Source organism: Eucyclogobius newberryi, unplaced genomic scaffold, assembly GCF_026437365.1.
Source record: "Eucyclogobius newberryi isolate DKJ021-1_F unplaced genomic scaffold, fEucNew1.0.hap1 SCAF_19, whole genome shotgun sequence".
Taxonomy (NCBI): domain Eukaryota; kingdom Metazoa; phylum Chordata; class Actinopteri; order Gobiiformes; family Gobiidae; genus Eucyclogobius; species Eucyclogobius newberryi.
The window spans coordinates 26,569,614-26,590,205 of NW_027315823.1; the positions used below are offsets into that span (position 1 = coordinate 26,569,614).

The following is a 20,592-nucleotide window of genomic DNA, read 5'->3' on the forward strand; positions in this document are numbered from 1 at the left end:
CTATATACACAGGACTGGATCCATGGCAACAAGACGAGATTTTGGCATTCAGTATTTTGTAAATTATTGGTGCGGTTCAGCTCACAAATTTTGTCTCGCTGTCATTTTAGCGTTAACCTTTTTTTTTTGTCCAAACCCAATGTGAACACAGGGGGGAGATCACTTTGTCATCAATTTTGTCATCAATTTTATCTAGTGGGAACTATGATTTTACTTGTATTAATATTCATTTGTCTTGAAAGTTACATTCTACTTAGAGGTGGGAGGTATGTCAAATGTTCTGGAATTAGAATACCGAGTGCATTGTCTAAAAATATCAAGGATACAGTGACATTTCTGCCCTTTTGTGGTTCATTTTATGGACCATTAACCTTTTGTGAGATGTTTGACCCTCAAAAAAGACAATTACAGTCACATTTGAGCTCCTTTCTGATAGATTGTCAAAATGTAATCCAAATATTGTTATCTATCACACTACCAGAAAGAGAGGATAAAACAGCGGCAAAGTCCTGAGGAGTGGACTGAGGAGGACCACAGGTGTAAGGAGGATTACTATATATTATGCATGCAAGAAGCCAGGTGTATGCGGTATAACTTCTTCAAGGACAGGGACACAGAGATACAGCTGTAAATATACACACTATTTTTAGACATAATAAGGAAATAGCACAAACCAACAGAGAAGATATTTCAATTGCAATTATATAAGGCAGGATAATTATATTAAGATAGTATGGTTTCATAGTGTATGTTTATGGAGGCTTGAACAAAGCTTGGACACATACATGAGTTTTTGTTTCAAAATTACAGTATAAACGACAGTGAGGATTTTTCACCATTCAAAAGATAATATTTAATTTTGAATCATTAATAGCTATGGCCAGTGTGCTAGTTCATCACAAAAAGTCTATACCCAGAAACTGATTGATACCAAAACTAGTATGGAAACTATTCATTTGAAGTATGAGTATTGGGTATCAATTACTGAATATGGAGCCTTTTTCTTTGTATCCAAATTGAAAATGATAATTAAGAGTTCAATTAAATTAATTTCAATTTATTTTTGTAATGCCCAAAATCACAACAGCAGTTGCATCGAGGGGCTAAAAAATAAAATTAAACCAAATAATAGCAGTTTCTATATTATTATCATGTGGTCTTGCTCAGATATAGATTCAGGAAATATTTATTTTATTAGTCCAATAAATGTGATTTTCTTTGTGTGTTCGTTATCCATCCAGTCTAAAGTGCTCAACCTCTGATAAACTCTTTTGGTTTGCAGAGGATCAGAGTGAGCTCCAGTGATCCTCAGAGGCGCCTGGAGGGTTATGTCTTTAGCTCCGACATCTTGAGTGGGATTGTGAGCTGTACATACAAGCAGAGCCAAACAAAGACAAACCGTATTCATGAACAAACATCCAGCGCCCCCAGAGTGAGAGGAGGGTCCCACTGAGGGCAGAGACACTCAGGCTTGTCTAATCTGAGCCCATCCACCTGCAGCTAATGCTAATGCTAATGCTATTGCTCAGTCTCATCAATGCCATCAACAAGGTCTCAAATGTAGGGCTGATAATTATTCACGACTGTTACATGTTTCTCCGTTGCCTTTACAACAAATACATGATATAATCTGAAAGCGATACATAATACAAGAATTATCAAAGGGAATGAGCTTTTAACTTTGTTACATCAGAGTTTCGTCATAAATATTCTCCTCAAAGTTGTATTTTAAAGGATTCCTGCATGTTTGAGTAATCCTGTATTTGTCCTGCAACTGACACTCGAGTGCTCAGAAAATTCCTGTTTTCACCCATTGTTTTTTAACACAGTCATTTTCACAATAAGTTTCTTTAAAATTGCCATTAGGTCTTGTTAAAGATCTGATAAAGATCTAGATCATTCTGGAAATGCAGTAATACTCAAATATGTGTCTGGGATAAAACACTTTGGTCCAGTTGCTTGTGAATCTGATTTATAGAACCCGATCAATGAGAGACTAAAGCATTCACATTGTCCTGCACTGGCTATGTACACATGCACACAGAAATCTGATTATTATCTGATTTCTGGACCTTTAAGAGTGTTTAAAATACATGCAAACGACAAAATAACATGACTGCGCTGAGGGATCATAATCAGAAAGAAATCAGATGGTTTTGCTATTAGACTATCATTTTAAAAAACCTTTTAACTCCCAAAAGTGTGTATGTAACCACAGCCATTTTGCTGAAGCCATGTAACAATGAGAGAGAAAGAGCGTTTGAAACAGAGAGATATTTGCCAAGTCACAGACGGAGCATAGCAACAAACCCAGACCAGTTGGGCAGACGGCGCCCGTGGCCATTTTTCAACTGCCCAGTTTCTGTTTCTTTTCACCCATCAGCATCGTCAGCAGAAGGGCGGGTTGGAGCTGATCTGCTGTAGACAGTCGACAGGACCTCCACAGAGCAAATAAACTCAACCTTTGACTACCAGACTGAAAATAGGAGACAATATTATAATCTGGATCGGTGCAGCCGCCTGCCATAGCCCCAAACTTAATCCTTCACATTTGTCATCTGGACAGAGATAAACTACAGCCTTTTTATTAACTTGCTGATGGCACAGATTTTTTTCCCCCTTTTTTTTTCAATCTGCTCAGTTTTTTTGCTCAGACGTCGGCAAAATATCTTAGCTTTAATTCCCTCCATCGTGTATTATCTTTCAGGCTTGGATTATGCTGCAGCGGTTGTTTTAAAACAACATGAATATCTAGGACTATTTTTACAATGTGGTTATGTAATGCTATTAGGGCGGCAGGTACATTGCTGTTTAGTCGATTAATCGGTCAAGGGTGTCAAGATTTTCTTTACAGCCATAAAAGCTAATAAAAAACGTCTATGTAGAAAGACATTGCAGCCTTTTAGAACCGAGTTAGAGTTTTTTAACATTCATTTGCAACAGAACTGGCAGTATATTGTTTGTTCTGCATAGTTCAGTCCATTCTGAAGCCAGTTTTTCACTTTCACTATGTTGTGATCCTCCAATACGTACTTGTGTACAGTTGTAGCAATTAATAATATGTGTTCATAAAATGTAACCCGTGCAGGTTAACGTTAATCTGTTCAAACAGATTATGTTGTTATCTGCCTAAGGACAACAGATGAAAACTAGCATTTTTGCTATAATTTGGCATAGTTACACAGTAATTGTTAATTATTAAGCAATTTCCCTATCAAATAAATAAATAAATAAATAAAATAAAAATGTATGGCACATAGCGAGATGCAAATGGCTTGAGATAATAAAAACTATACTTCTATTAAAAAGCCTTTCTTTTTTATTCTTGATAGTTCTGTGTAAAGAACTATGCCAACTACGGACAACTGAACAAACTAGTTACAGCTGAGGCGGTCGTACCAAAATGTATGGATTTACAATACAGGTCGTACAGGTCATAGAACACTTTGCATACAAGTCATGCCAATGTATTTATAAATTGTAGTTGTAGTGGAAGTTTTTATATGGAGTGGGAGGCTATTGCAGCGTTTAGGTGCCACAATAGAAAACGCATGCCCACCAAGATGAGAAGAGGGACTGATAATAGACTTTGGGAAGAGGACCTGAGGGAACGAGGAGCAGAGTATGGCGTTAACACATCAGCAATGTAATACGGTTTAGATACAATGAGTACTTTAAGCGAAAATAATACGTTTAATACCATTCTAAATTGAATCGACAGCCAGTGGCGGTTGGTTAAGATTGGAAATACTACATAATTTTATCCCTAAATGTTGTTCATCCATGATAAGAATGACGTTAGAAGGATGCTTTGAAAAGGACCTCAACCTGGAAAAATAAAGCCCTAACTTTAGAATGTGTTGCATCATGGGTGAAACTAAATCTAATCCTGGCATTTTCATACGTTGTCAAAGACAGTCACATGTTGTTTTCCCCAAATAGTCATGTCTAATGTGTTGGTGACAGATATTATGTGCAACATAAATACCACGGCGCCGCGGGAGGTTCTGCGCTCACGTTGGCGTCTTCTTCATTTCCTGCTCATTTGACTAATTACTGTGCCACTTTCACACCACTGGAGACGCCTGGCACCTGTCCATCCGTCTCTGTTGCCTTGGCTGGCTTTGCTCAAGTCAGAGAGACAAATTACAACAAAAACTGCCAAATCTCACGGTGAAAATTTGGTGACACTATGTGACTCCACTTGACATTATCATTAAGGTCAATCACAAGATGCATGTAAATGAGATGTTGTTTATCTATGTTTGGGACTAACTGGAACCGATCCTTTCACAAGATCAGGCCTTAATCGGGACTAGAACAGGAACAAACCAAGTCTACATCTGGACAAAAGATGGACTCAAATAGATAAAGTAGTAGTTTGATCAATCCTATCACAGTGATTAAAACCGTCACAGATTTGAAACACAACCAATGGATCAACTGGTCCTTCATGTTTGAATTGGATGTTGCACAGTGCGTTACATCGAACCTAAAGTTGTATCAATGGATATTACCAAGGAACACTTATGGAAGCTTCTGAAATTCATGTTTGGTCAAATTAATATTCAAATCTAGTAAAGATTTGGCTCCTAAACCTACATTTATCCAGAGAGCGAACAGCAGCTGGGTGACAAGAAGCACCTTTGTCATGGTTCTTTTGAGTTAAAAATGTTCACTTCCAAGCCGGTTTAATCCTTCATTCCTTCAGGAGTGTACCATTGTAGAAAAAGATTCAGTTGTATCATCTGGACTCCCTTTTGAAAAAACACAACGTTTCGACTCTGATCCAAGAGTCATTCTCAATGTGCAAATTTAGACCAGGAACTCTGCTATTTATCCAATACTGTGGTAAGCCCTACCCGGGCGGGCTCTCCTGATGAAAAAAGGTTGGTTGTATTCTCAAATACGGTCTAAATTCGCAGATTGAGCATGACTCTTGGTTCAAAACGGAGTCCAGATGACTACAACTGAATATTTTTCAACAATTGTTCACTTCTAAGCTCAAGTCTTGGTTGAAAACAAATCAAAACTGTGAACGGCGTACGCGAGCAAAAAAGTCAAGGTGGATCAAAGAGTGTTGAATGTGTAAATCTGCACTGATGTATAGTTAAATAATATTTTAATATATTTAGTCTCATGTTGGTGTCAAAAAGCTCAGCCTGGGAGTTGAAGATTAGCTCTTTCTGTATGCGTCACGTCATCTATAAGCTTTGTTTTGCCGGACTGCACTGTCTCTGTCAAATAATTAGATAAATGAAATTAACAAATAATTAAACGTCTGTGTATCATCAACTGTGTGATACATTCGGTGCACCCTTTGGACAATGCGAAGGCGGAAATAGCTGTTGTTGTTTTCGCTTCATTATGCTCTTAAATAATCAGTGCCCAATTGCATTATTTTTGGTATGCAGATTCTCACCGAGAATGATACTGTTCCCAGGTCATCTGTGGTAGAAACTAAAGGCTCTTTCACGCTATCTGTCTGTAACGTTCAAATCACCTCCGCGAGCTGCATACAAGACCGCTCTTTGTAAGAAACACAGACACGCTTCAAACTATGTGTGTCCTTGTTATGGCAAGATTTTAATTACATTTATTCATACATTCATTTCATGCTTTGTTAATTAGGTCTATCCTGCAGGTGTACAACATACAAGAAAAATGGTAATTGTGCTTGAGGTTAGCGCCAAATCTAAAAATATTGAAAATACTTGGAGAATGTGGCAAGTTATTGGGCCAATATAAAGAATAAGCAAAACATTTATAATATTGTGAATCTTGTTTTGAAGAGATTAAAATTTCAATACCATGCATACCGTTTATAGTAAAACATGCCGATTTTAAGTAGCAATCTTTTCCACAAGAGCATTGTGTGATATCTCTTCACTTTTGTGGGTAATGTTGCAGTCCATTCCCATTTGTCGCACACTTAGTTTTTATTTATTTATAGGAGATCTTCTACTGAAAGTGTTTTTCAGACTTCCTATAAGTGATCTGATCTTCTGTATCTACCTCTGTATCTACCTGCGTTGCACCAATGAAATTTCCCCATGTGGGACAATAAAGGAATATCTTATCTTATCTTATCTTAAACCTCAGCTATCACATTCATTAGTTGAGGTTTAAGTATTTATGCTAAAAATAAGTTTCACATTTCAGTTGAATTGAAAGCAAGACTAAAACAGGACAAAACCAACGACTAAAACAGGCATGTTCCAAAACAAGACTAAACCAAGGACTATAACAGAATAAAGCTACATAATAAAACCGGACAAAAGTAAGACTAAACCAGGTGCTAAACCAGGACAAATAGCATAACACATAACATTGTCTGAATATCATTATTGAGATACTCCAAAAAGTATTGACATGTCACATTTTGTCAATATCGCCCACCCCAATTCATTATGTTAAAGAAACTCACTCCAACAAATACATTGGAAAAAGTGGAATCTACTTCAACTACACCTTTAAGTTTAGTTAAGGTTCATTTTGACCCACAAAGCAACAGTTTGTTTGAAGCCATACATATTTTTGCTCATGCCCAACAGCAAAGAAAAAAGAGACCACAGTACAGATTACATTTCCACCCTCCCAGGCTGAATATTTTAGCCGTGTATCTTCGTGATAAGCTATAGCCGGATTTTGAGTGACTCTGGAACTCATTTTAACCTCAGAGATGAAGCTGCTCCCCTGGCCCTGCCTCTGGTCATGGTCAGGGCTCCTCTCCACTGTCAGAAAGTAACAGGCTGTCCTCTGGCACCATGCAAAGTCATTACAATCAGACCTGAACCTAAATGCACATGGACAGCCTCCACTCTCACCCGTATAACCTGCCGACAGGGGTCACTGGCCTTATACAGCAGGAAAAGGAAACTCTTGTAGGAACTACGGCTGGGCAAGCGGTGATAGACTGTCTGCCTGCAGCAAGTGGTAAAAGTGAAGCAGGAAAAGCCCAAAACTACCTCAATATGTATCAAACTGAATATCAAAGTCCAACAGCAACGCCCAGAGCTGAAAACATACACGGTTTTTGTACTGACATGGTTCTAATGGGCAAAGTTTGCATTAATTTATGGTATTTTGAAGGAAGAATTATGATGTTTACATTATTAAATAGACAATCAAATACTTACTTTTATATTTTTTTAAAGGAATGGTAACAAAGCATGGTAACAATCGTGGCAGGGCTGCAAGATATGTCGCAAATCATGAATGTTTAAGTCCTTTACAAGCAACTGTCCTGCTTATTCTGTCTGAAAGATGCAACCCATGTAGTTAAGTCCTCTACCAACTGCTATGTTCAGAAATGCAGTGGATTCTTGTATTAGTTCCCAAGTACAAATTTCCATCCTCAAACGTTAATGCACCCACACCCGTTTGAAATGTCCATTTTGAACAGAATACATCAACCGCAACAGAAATTGGACATCAAATTGCAATCGCCATGTTTGTCAGGAAGACTGCAATTAGATATTTAGCCAAAATTGTTGCATCGTATTAGCACAAGATTGTACAATTCGCCTACAATATCTCCATATTTGTTCACATCATCTCGATAATGATATTTAGGAATGTGCTGAAATGTGCCTGTAAATGTCGTGGTTGAGGTTCTAGTATTGCACAGAATTTGAATAGACCATAGGGTTTATCACAAAAGGGCAGAAAGATCACTTTATACTCTGTTTGGGAGATTAGTTTTGTTTTGTGGTCATTTTTATATCGTTTTATTCGAGACAATACACTAAATATGCTCATTTTGCACATCTCCAAAGCAACTATGGTGATATTATCCATTTTCAAATACATTGCCCACCTCTAAATGCACTTTTGTTCTGTTTTGTGTGTTTTTGTATTGTATGTATGCAACTTCCACTATGTCCTGGACAAATTTCCCCTTGATAGACAAAACGCTTATCGTATCCTTAATAAAATCATGCTTTCTTGTCATTCTTTTGCTCTGAGTGTACCCTGCCAAAGCCCATAGTTGCAGGGATACAGTTAAACAAGTAGAAACAACAGAGTAACATTTTTTTCAACATATGCTCTGCTTAAATTCATCTTCAAATTGTTCCCAAATACCTTATATTTTCCCTAAATACACACATATTTGGTGAGTTACTAAAAGATCATTTTGAGCACGTACGACACCTTCACGCCTGCATACAATTGAATAACCACCCAGCAAGACCAATGAATAATACTGAGGTGCTTTTACAATGGGTCAATTTTCTCTGAACTGACTGTTTCCATGGAAATGTGCCACTTACGGTTCAATAACAGAGCGAAAAAGGAGGGAAAAAAAGGGTTTGAACGAAATGAACAAGCCGCTGACAGAGAATGATGGAGAGCGAGGTTGAGATCTTGTGCAACAAAAGAAGCAATTTAGAAAGGAAGGACAGCGTGGAGTCTGATTATGTCGTCACAGTAAATGATCATTAATTTGCCTGTGTCCAGCTGGGCCAGATTAATGCCTCCCATTTTCCACTGAGGAAGAGGAGAAGGTTTGACCACACCGCAACAGGCACACGCACATGAGAGCAGCCAGCGCTTCACACAATGGAACACAATAACATGAAAAGAAGGAAGAAAACAACATGCAAAGTCTATAGTCTGTAAAGAAGCATTATTGGATCTAAAAAAAAGACCATCTCTGCCCATTGCAATTACTAACTCCAGCCACAAGGGTCAGTACAAGAAAAAAATGAATATGAAGAATAAAAATGTATCATGCTGTCATGATAATAACTCGATTTTGATACGAGGGAAAACGCTTGAAACTCATTGATTTCAAAGACACAATAAAAGTAAAGTTTTGATCAAACATTAGACAGACAGAGACACAGAACATGACCAGAGAACTAAATTTAAAGAAAGAAAATTTAAATTGGGTCCAAATTTGTCAGTTTCCAAATTTGAATGTTTGAATGTCATGTTTTCCATTTGTTTGGTGTCTGTCTGTTACTATCTCAGTCCAATCCTTGGTCGTTCATGAAGTCAGCTATTTCTTTGTGATGGCCCAAAAGAATATTCCAAAAGGCATCCAAAGACGCTCTTTTTAAAATTGATTAATTATTTTTTCTTTTTCTTTTTCTATAGACAGGGGTGTCCAGACTATGGCTCAGGAGCCAAAGGCGTCCCTCAAACCAATGTTTGTTGGGAAGATTCTGCTATCACAACCTAAATAACAAACATTTAGATTTTATGCAGACCTAAATGTAATGTTCCACCCCTTGTTAAAGGGATAGTGTCTCATCAAAACTATGTCAAATGCATGAATCATCTGTAATCATCTGTACTCTGTATATATTTAAAAATGTGGCCCAATGTGGTCATTTTCTTTTTCTTTTTTGGCCTGTAGGATTTTTATTAGACAGGACAATATAATGTAAAATGGGGGTGAGATTGGGGAAGGACATTGCAGCAAACTATCAAACTCACAACACTGCGAGTTGCTCTCATGGAGCACACACGTGCTATCTACTTGATGACAGTCATTTTCAACACAAAATGATAATTCTTACCATGTGGTCTTATAATGATGAATGATACTGACACTGATAAAGCTCAAGCTCATTCTAAACCTGCTCAAGAAAGATCTAATTTTGTTCCATATTTTTTCTTGTTTTTTGTAAAAACGTGATGCAACAAAATCTGCTTCTAAAACCATTTTTACATTTTACTTTGATATTGCAATTGTTCCCTTTCCCATCCTATACTATCACCGCCGTTGTGAGAAAGCACTTTTCTCTGTTTACCTGACAATCCTGACACTTCACCAAAAACCCACCGCCATGAAAACTACAATGCCTGAAATATTGCTCAAACTGAAAAAAACATTCTGATGAAAGACAATTTATAACAACAAAAACAGAGACATCTCCAGCCCCGGCCAACACAAGATACAACAACAGGCTGTGTCGAGGGAAAATCCTGTCAATCAGCATTTGCACATCCAAAATTCCGAGCCTTAAACATCCAAGTGTCTCCATTCAAGTGGAGAAACACGCACAGGCGAGGCTCTGGTTGTTATCGTTCCACGCTCTTCAGTGAGATTGGACTGAACACATTTAAACAAGCTCTCCAAGAGGAAGCCTATCTACAGCAGTGTCACAGATAACGCACAAAGCCTGTTATTAAATGTCGAGAGAATTAAAACATTTGTACAACTGAAGCTCCAATAAAGTCTACAGGCTAATAAAAGGATTGCATTTTTAAACACTATGATACGATAAACACAGCAATAGTTGATGCTACCCAATTTGAGGTCAATAACAGGACTATTCCAAGTCTAAATTTGGGCAAATCTATGACTTTAATAGGACTACATCATAGCCACTGTAGTGCTAACGAAGAAATTATCCAAAGAAGAGCAAAAATGCGGATAAATTTAAGTGCAAATGGCAGATAGTCAAGTTTTGTTTTCCAATTATGACTTAGTTTGGTGCTGCTCATGTCACGCCAGGAAGTACAATTATAAATGTCACCAAAACGATCAAAAGTGGTGGTGAAAAGTTTGAGAATAGGCTACTTTACATTCAAAAATGAGCAGCAAGGACATGCTGTCTTCTGGCTGTAGCGATAATACATAAATAACAGTCCAGGGTGAGTATTTATCCGGCTCATTAAAAACCTAGGCTGTTTTTTGGGGTTTTTCTGCTTCGATGGCCAATCAGGTCGTCTGCATTCAAGAGCATTTATGTATATGCTCAGTGAAGATGAACGTCCTGTCAAAATACGTCTAAACAGGCTATTACTTTGACTTTTTACTCATACATTTTCTCAGCAAGTTAAAATTGGGTGAATAAAGCTTCGGTGCAGCCAGTAACAAGCAAGTTATTAAGTTGGTTTACGTGGCTGTGGCTGCAATCAAACTGAGATCAAATTGTCATTGGGGTATTTTAATCAAGAAATCCACAAGCAAATTGCTGTTCAGTAAAAGCATGTGGTTCGGAGCAGAGTTTCAACATTGCTAGATAAACTGCTATTTTTGTGTTGAATAAACACAAAGGGCAACACATCATAGTCAGGGCAGAATCTGTGTAGTTTAATTAATTCAATTGGAGTCACGTTGACTGTCCTGTTACCGTTAGCAGGCAGCACTGTTAGCATTCTTAAATATTTATATACACTAGGGACATTGGACCATTTTATTCTTCTCCATGTCCTCTACATTGAAATGAATGATGACACTGATTAAATGTCTTGTTTATGTACATGAAATTGATAATGAAAGTTTGCATTCAGTTTTAATAAGAAAATATATAGTCAAAATGCAAATTATGATCCTTTGAATGAGTAAATGTGACTTCCTCTGAATTTGTTGTCTAAAGGATGGATCGGGCAATGTCATTTACCTGCAAAAGTAAACATGTTACAAACCAAGCCGACAAAAAGCAGTATCAAGAATGCGAAGAATTTTAAAAAATGCCTTCAAAAAGATTAAAAAGGTGGGACGGACTCCATATATTAGTACATAGGGGTACATGGGGACGTATAAGACAAGGGTGAAGTTCATAAGATTGTAATAAAAAGTAAAACAAATAAAGAAAATCGAATGCGTTTTACAGAAGAACCATCACGGCTGCATCCAAATACTACAATAAGCACAAACGTAATGATGACATCACCACGACACAAGCCATCGCATTGCACTAATCAGCATACAACTCAATTACCATTATAGCCTCCATCAGTAGTTCTCCATCCTCACCATCCCTGTATGTTCATTTACAATACAACTATCACGCAGGGAAATTGAAAATGACCAAATCAATACGTGGGATATTAAAAAATGTTTACTGGATGCCAAGACGAGGTGGAAGATGTAAGAAAAAGGTATAAAGCAATCACAATAATGCTTTTATACAGACAAACAATCAGAGTTGGAGATTGGAGAGCAAGGTGAAATGTGCTTTGATGTAAGGTATCGCAGTCATTCCTGGAGCGTCTAATCAAGTTGAAAAGAAAACTGAATTGTTGCAAGAGGGTTGTAATAGAAACACAATTGACCAATTTTAATAAGAAAAACATACTCTTCTCCTCAACGTTGGTTTTAACTTCTGCCTACCTGCAGCCAGCGTTCTTTTTTTTCCCTTTCCCCCCTGAGTATATATCCCATGTGCGTTTGAAGTTTTATCTTTGCAGAAAACCGAAGCATGGTGATTTGGATGCGAGGAAAAAGTGGGTCCAGACATTTCAATATGAATGGGGCCGAGTCGGGCGCTGGCGGAGCAGAGGGGAGATGTGAAATTGCGGGTGGCGCGCCGAGCAAACCGCGGCGCAGGGAGCTTTGATGTGGCGCTGTGTGTGAAATGAGCTGCTGGTCCGAGGGTTCACGCGATCACTGTGCGACGCTGGAAAGGAATATACATTAGGACACACAGGAGCAGGACCACATGTGACAATAACTGCTTATATATTTGGGTGTAGGGATGACGGGAAATAAAGGTGTTTGTAAAAGGAGATATTTCTTCAACGTTACAATTTCTACAGACTGGAATGCCATCATAGACCCTTCTGTGAGGGCACAAACACATTGTTTTAGCCAGAGAATCTGGCAACCCAAAGCAATGAGCGGATAATACACTGAGCTAAAGAATTTAGCTTAAACAACTTACATAATGAGGTGAAAGTTAGAATAGATGATCATTTCTAATCAGGATGGATTTAAATGTTTTCTTCACCTCTGGGGTTGTCAAAAATGTATAGTGTAATTTAGTATGTATAGTGTTTTTTTCCTCCAGAGTCCCCCAGGGTCCTCCAAAGTCCCTCAGGATCCTCCAGAGTCCCCCAGTGTCCTCCAGAGTCCCCCAGGGTCCTACAGTCCAGAGCACATATCTCACACTGTAATGGAGTGGACACTGACAGAGGAGTGAATAATCCCACTGCCTTTTGTGGTTCTTCGTCTCGCCCTGACGTGCCATCCTCTTCCAGGACACTGAGCCGCCCCCGGGCCACAAACACAAGGCTTTCTTTCTCTCACAATGTCCATGAAACACTTCTGTCGCTGCAATAAAACCAAAAATGTCCGTTTTCAACTCAGGCATTTAAGCTCCTTCTCTGTCTGTTCAATGCCTTCTGTGTTCTGTAATGAGATGTTATTAACATCTCAAGTTGCCAATTGAGATTCAACATGCTGATGGTAGTTACTGTCTGAGTGAAATTTCAGATATATTTAGTGTTACGATTATTGTGAGACGAAACATCACGATTTTACAATATTCATGATTGTTGGCACTATGACCAGACAACATTAAAATCCTTGATTTGCCTACGGTCACGGGTCAAGCTTTATGAAATCAAACTTTCTGAAGAAAAAGGTATCGCTGTCTCATAAACAGCCAGATGGAAAGTATGCTGCATGTAGTTTGACTCTTTTAGAGAAGAGATTGAACTAACAATTATTCTTATTTTAGTTTTTAAGATTATATTGTGACCTGAATAATCATGAATATCGAGAAGCCTAATAATCTTGACATCCCTAGTAAAATATAACGCATGTCATTTTGGTATGAAATAGATGGAGCGATGGTTTGCAAAATGAATGTCTGGCTGTAAAGAAATTATATTCCTCTTAAAATTTATACCACAAAATCCTGCATAAACAACACTATTTAGAATGGTATCAATATTTATTTAGCACTAACTTTGCTCTATAGATTTGCTGTTTGAAGGTAGTTACGGTTCTCTTTTTGTCTAATAAGCCCAGGTTTTATTTCGTAAAAATGTGTAAATATCAATGAAAACGGACGACAAAACTAAGCAAATTTATCTCCTACTCCTCATTTTTGCGTGAGTCCCAAGCCTGCATAAAAGGACAAGGTTCCATTGCATCCTGGTGCCACAAATCAACATGCAAATCACTGCTGTCACAAATACCACAAGTAAAAGGGAAACGAGGGAGAGATTATAACATCAATATTTAAATTAATTTCAAACGTTTGCTTTTTCTAATAGACAGCCCAAGTCCCAGTGCATATTTCTATTTAATTGCAGAGCTGGTGATAGAGGTCTGTTTGTGTGGGCACTGAAGGAAACTCAACGGAGATGCATTCCTATGCATGCTCTCTTTCAATGTCTATATGTTAAACGCAGCCATTGTAGTAGATCTGCACAAATCCCATCAAACAAATGCAGCCCTGGGAAGTGGGCCAGAGGGAGATATGAGTCAGTGCAACGCGGGGGATGAGGGGAGGATCCTCTTTTCAAGATTTCACACTGAAAAAGGAACAAAGGAGAGGAAGTGGAGTGAGCTGCGATTTACAGAATTAAAAAGATGTAGGTAGCACTTCTAAAGGCCCCTCTCGGAGAGCACAGGAGAGGCCTTAGAGCCCACATGATACAAAAAAGAGAAATAAATCTTAACCATTTCCACAAAGCGACCCACCAGTGAAGAAAGCCAATTAAAGTTACTCACAACTGTGTCCAATCAATCCAGATCCAGAGCAGGTGGAGGAGAGCATGAATCTCAAAAATACTATGACATTCACATAGGGCTGTCGCAGTTAACCAATTTCCTTTGCAGTATTTTTGCGTGTCTCAGCCCCGCGATTTGCAGTATATATGGGCCAATAGACCTATAATAATGCATGTAAACTGAGGATGTACTTGAATAATAGCAACAAAAAATAACAGCAAACATAAGTGACAGTATGTGTGTTTACATTAATGGCCAATAGTATGCAAAAAAGGCATCTTAATATGCGCCTGGGGTCAGTTGATTCTTGTGCTAAGTTTCACTTTTGTTTCCCGCATAAAGTGAACCGATGCAAAGCACGTGCTTATGCTTTTACTACACGTTTAAGGGTGGAGGAGGAGGATTAAAGTTGGATTGGATTATGGCAGATTGGATGGTATTTTAGTTTTGGCTGAACTTTACGCGGACTCTGTTTGACTGCTATAAGGGCAACTCTGGACCTTCACTTCTTCTTTATCAGTAAGCTGATACAATTTGGGTCAGTGTAGGCTTATGTTAAACATGGTGTTTTTTGTGCAGAATGCTCAGTCATGCACACCTGCGCTGTTACGTCTGTGCTGTGTATTTATTGATTCATTTAAAGCCAAGGCATTGAAAGTTTGCCCCATAAACTTGAGCCGAGTCTGATGGCAGAACACGAGGGAAGTGAAAGTGTGTGAAAATGTGAAATAGTTCATAATTAAAGAGTTAAATTACACCTGGCATGTGCGCGAAACTTAATTAAAATGTAAACTGCATCATGCAACATAATGTACAACCTTCTGTGATGCACTGTGAACATACTGTATCTCAACTGACACCAGCAAATGTCTTCACTATTTGAGCTTATAGTGATGAGACAATGATTTACCAAATCACCAGTCGCCAGTCACCACAGACCACTGCAGATGTATCACAATCATGGGATTCTTGCATTTGTTTTGAATCAGAATCAGAAAGAGTACAGGTCCTGCCGAGATAGAAGTCTTCTCAGCAGAGTTGTTGCCACTGGACCTCTTCCTCCTGTAGAATCATCACCATCTGAGATGAACCTGACGAGGGTGATAGAGTCGCCTGCACACTGTAGCAGTTCATGTTTCAGTACATGTTTCAATCTTCTTGCAAATATTAATTCTCCTGGATGTCTAATGGTGTCTAATTGTAACCTTTATACCGAATTCTACCATGTCAATTGCAAATCAAATACACTCAAAATAAGATATTTTGCCTAAATTGTTCAGCCCTAGTAACAATAATTATATATATATATATAAGATAACCTTTATTTGTCCCACAGTGGGGAAATTCCAAAATATGACCAAAACCAATCATGCACACACCATATTCAAACATTAATAAGTGTATGACGTCTCTTGCCCAATGATGCTACAACTGGACTGAGCTTGGGTGAAAATGAGTCTATTGTACGTCGTCTACATTTAATTTTAAATGCTTTATTCTCTGATTGTAGAAGACCAGCTGGAAAAACCATGGCAACCACAGCAAAAAAATCATATTTTGCTCAGAAGAGGTAAAACACTGTAAACAATCTCTTCACACAGAGCAGCAGATCCAGAGCCGAGGAATGAGCAGAGTACTTCACACCTGAATTTTCGAGGGCACGGTGCCACTCTACATTACCACAGCAGCCCACTCAGCCGCAGTACCCGGTCTCTCCTCCTGTCTGCGCCGATAGCACCAGAGACGGCACGTGTGAGCGTTCAAAGACATCAAACACAGAAGAGCGAGACAGAATCACACACATGTGAACACACACTCGACAAATAGCAGTTCAGAGACAGGGATCGGCAGAATAGATGTGCAAAGTAGGCAAAATACAGCATCTATCTGTGACCGGGCGAGAGCGACGGCAAAGCTCTAATCCTATTTTAACACATAACGCTATATTGTTTAGCTTTAGGCGAGTGCAAAGCTGCCTTTTCTCCCAGCATGCCACTATACTGATGCTGGGGATGAATACGGCATGGCAATACAGTATAAATATTGGGACAAAGCAAGCATTTTGTGTAGATTTATGGACCGTATGACCACATGTGGTGGTTTTCTGGCTACAATAAATACTGTATATTCCACACGTTTCTTGGGATAGGTTCATGACATGTTCCACATTTTAACACGCTGTAGTAGTCATACTTGAACATTTGCTACTCTTACTTCTTCTTGAATTGGTAATTACTCAATTATATTATTATACTCAATAAACTATAAATCAAACTAACCAATGAAATTTCCCCATGTGTGGACAACTCAAAGCTTAACATTATCTACAGTTTAGTTCATTTATCTTTGAATGATGACATGATGACATGATGTTTTCTGTTATCAAGCCACAAAAGCAGATGATGTTCCACAATATATATGCTACTTTTGTGTATTTTTCAAGTCAGAAATATGAACATATTATGAAACATAGTGGCTTGAAATGCAATAAACCTAAAAAAAACAAAACCGGTGCTGTGTTGAGCGCTGCAGTTTTTTGCACTTTGTAATCAGTGTGGATGAATTGTTGTTTATGCTGTTTGTGCAAATTAACTGCTGAAACAAAATAATTTCCTGAAAAGAATTAATTAGGTATATCTAATCTAATGTACTGTTAACATAATATAATATAAAGTGAACTGGTCATTTTAACAGCAACATTTGAAAGTTGGTTCCACTTAATTTAGTATCATGTTGCACACATCAACTGTAAATTCATTAAGGACAGTATTTCAGTTTGTAAAAATATGCAGATTAAACAATGGAGGATGAAACAAAACTATAGTAAAAATGTATGTCCAAGTAGACTCTTTACAGTTGGATAAGTCAGTCCAACGTGTGCCTCTGTAAATGTCCTGCACATTCAGTCAGTGGTGGTTTAGTACTGACAGTAATGTTCAGGCCCTAAACCTCAGGCTGCTCCGCTCTCGTACACTTCCCTCTGTGATGTAGAGCGGCAGGAGGACTGAGACAAAGACTAAAGAGACAAAGAGAGCACATGTAGCACATGTAGCTCTTTAAACACGGCATTATTGATTCGTGTTCCCAGTTCAAATAAACAAACGTGACTTAACGTTTGAAGCTTGAGACTGATCTAACACACACAAAAAGCACTGTAAAAATAGATGGATTAAGATCTTGGACAAATCTATCCCTCAAAATACCTCACAATGTCTCACGTTTGCTAGAATTAATACACGTTTAACTGTCATGGTCACAGTCTGATCTGGTGATATATGTTTTGTCATGTTTTACTCACAGTGTTCTATCTCTGCTCCTCTTCGTTTCCCCCTCCCTTCTTGTTCTCCCTCTGGTTACCGCCCCTTCATGAGCTGTATCTCATTGTTAATCACTGGGTGTAGTATTTTAGGTGTTTGTTTTCCTCTGTTCAGTGCGAGATTGTCTGCGAAGCCCATGGCGAAGCCCTGTTAGCCCCAGCATTCGAGCATTTTTTTATTTTGATTCCTATTCTGATTCCTTCTCCTCGTGATTCCTGTTTGTCGTCATCAACCTTGCACCGTCCTGAGATTTCCTTCTGCCTTACCTCTGATATTGCTGTTTGACCTGTGTATCGAACCTGGAACGGATTTACGATTTTGACTCTCGCCTGCTCTCTGACACCGCTGTTCGCTGGATCTGACCACTGCTGGAAGGACTTTGTATTTTTAAGACTGTTAAACCGTCACTTGTTTCCAGCTCCGTAATTGGCTCCGTTCTGCCGTTCGTGACATTAACCAGATTTGTGGTTTCAACTTTAGATAAACAAATAAATGATTAGTAGTAATAGTTTAATTGTAAAAACAGATATCTCCATTTTTAAATATTGTTACCGTCTTCAATATATATTATGAATGGAAGCAATGTTGTGTGGATTTTATCAAGGAGGGATGGAAGAACAGTTTTTGCAGTAAAATACATTACAAAACTGCAATCCGATGACTTTTTAAAATTGCACGTATCTGTTTTTATGTAGTGTTTATGTTCAGGGCATTCATTTTGAAAGCCATTTTAATTTTTGACATCGCCAAATTGAACCATTTCTTAGACTACATAATATCCATAGACTACACTAACAATGTCAAATAATAAAACTTCAATAAACCTCAGCTTGATTGTAACATGAATTGACATTGTTCATAAAGTTTATATTGCAGTACTATCACAAAGGAAATACATTTTTGTTTACCATCCATGAAAAAAAATCCACAATGAATCATGCATCTTGTTTTTAGCGTCAGACAAGGCCAATAAGCCAATAAAATACACAATCCTTATGTTGTGTACTTGTTAGCCCATGGGAGTGACTACTGTGACTAGAGCTAGAGAGAAATGGTGCTGCTGACCAGGCTCGTTCCCATAATGCACTGCACTCTGCTGCTTTACGCGTCTCTGATGTCCAGCCACACTTGTTTACACACATTCACGGCTGCCTGTGGTTTGAGCTGGTGGTTTAAAGGACCCACGTGACCCGACCGAGGTCAAATACACACAGGATGACGACAAATAGTGCGTGTTTGCTATTTTAGCGGCGTGTCCCAAATGATGTCAAAGTGCGCACTATTCACAGGGTTCTGCTGGTTGCTGGAGAAACTGGGGTTGCCATTTGACTCACCGTTATCGCGTTTTTTTGTGTCTGTTCATGAATATTGGACTGAGAAGAACGTAGCGCTGCAGACTGTTACTGTTACTGGCATCGCACTTGACTTCAGAACGATGTATATGGGCCTCAAAACTCCAGCCGTGGACATGATTAATGGATGCTTTTGGAGGACAAAGGCCGACACGAGAAGATGTATGAAACAAACGGAACCAATGATCAAGAACTGGACCGCGCATAACATACGGCTTAACTGTACTCTACATGTCGTTTGTGCTTTTTTTGTTCTCTTTGTGTCGTGTTCTCTATCTGTTAAAATAAATATAAAACGACAATGACAAATGTGGTGAAGATCTTATATTCTGCTTAGACGGAGTATGTGTGATGCTGTTATTGTTCAGTGCATTCTTTGAGATGTAACTGTACACCCTTCATTTTCTTTATTATTTATTGATTTTTTGATAATGTCATTGGATGATTTTGTCTCTGTGTAAAAGAAAAAATAAAGAAAATAAGCACACGTGTTTGAAACGATACCAACAAATATTTGTATTACAATTTATTTTTTACAATTATTACAATAACAATAATTTAGTTGAAAGTGAAAATACAATTCATACTACTATTTAAAGGTGTACTATGTAACTTTGCCAGGGTTTGCCATTTGCTTGTCACCATGGAGATGTGCTTGAATGTCCCACAATATTATGCAACGCTTTTACCCACTTGACACATTTCTGCATTCAATTTCATTTTTCTTTCTTCGGACACGCAATTACAACCCGAGGGTGAGATTTAAGTGTAGTTAGTCTGTGACCCTACAACAAGAAGATTCCCAGTTCAGATCTTGGCCTGTATCCTTGAACTCTCCATTTAGTACATCTTGCTCATTAAATGATTCTACCTGCTAAATGGCCTGTCATTATTTGTGCTAAATTTATCCGTTACATCAGCAACACATTAGTAAGACATGCTGCTACTGTAATTCTAAAATAGCAATTATCTATTCATTAAATTAAGTAGCAAGCAGGCGCCTGACAGAGAAGGAGAGCAGCACAGTGAAGCGCCTGTCTGGTGGAAATATCCCAGGGATCGTTCTCAGTGCAAGATAATAAGACCGTCTTGTAAAGTTCGGGGCTATTTCAATGTCAAGACTGTTATTAATCTTCCTGGTCTACATGACTTGTCAACATTAATGGTTTGCCAGAAAATGATTACTTCAGAAACGGCTACTTATGTAAACAAACTCCACGACTTGGAAGGAAACAATCTTTGAATATTATGCCACAATGAATCTGTTCCCGTCAAATGAACATATATAACAAAGACACATCATTAAAACAAAATCAATGTGATTAAAAACTACAATGTGATTTCATTATTATACAGCCCTATTTTCCAGCATCCACATCATCTCACAATCACATCCACCACAACGACCTGCACGCGTAACATGTATAGTACTACTACTCGGAATAATACGTTCACAACTTCAAAAAGTATTGTTAAAATGATTCAATGCGTTTCAGCAGCA

General features: G+C 38.3%; 1 protein-coding gene across 1 annotated transcript in view; it reads right to left on the reverse strand.

Annotated features, from left to right (window-relative positions):
- The window catches only part of cacna2d2a (calcium channel, voltage-dependent, alpha 2/delta subunit 2a), a 202,192-nt gene that overhangs the window by 168,935 nt on the left and 12,665 nt on the right, over positions 1–20,592 (reverse strand). The gene's annotated exons all lie outside the window — the stretch shown is intronic.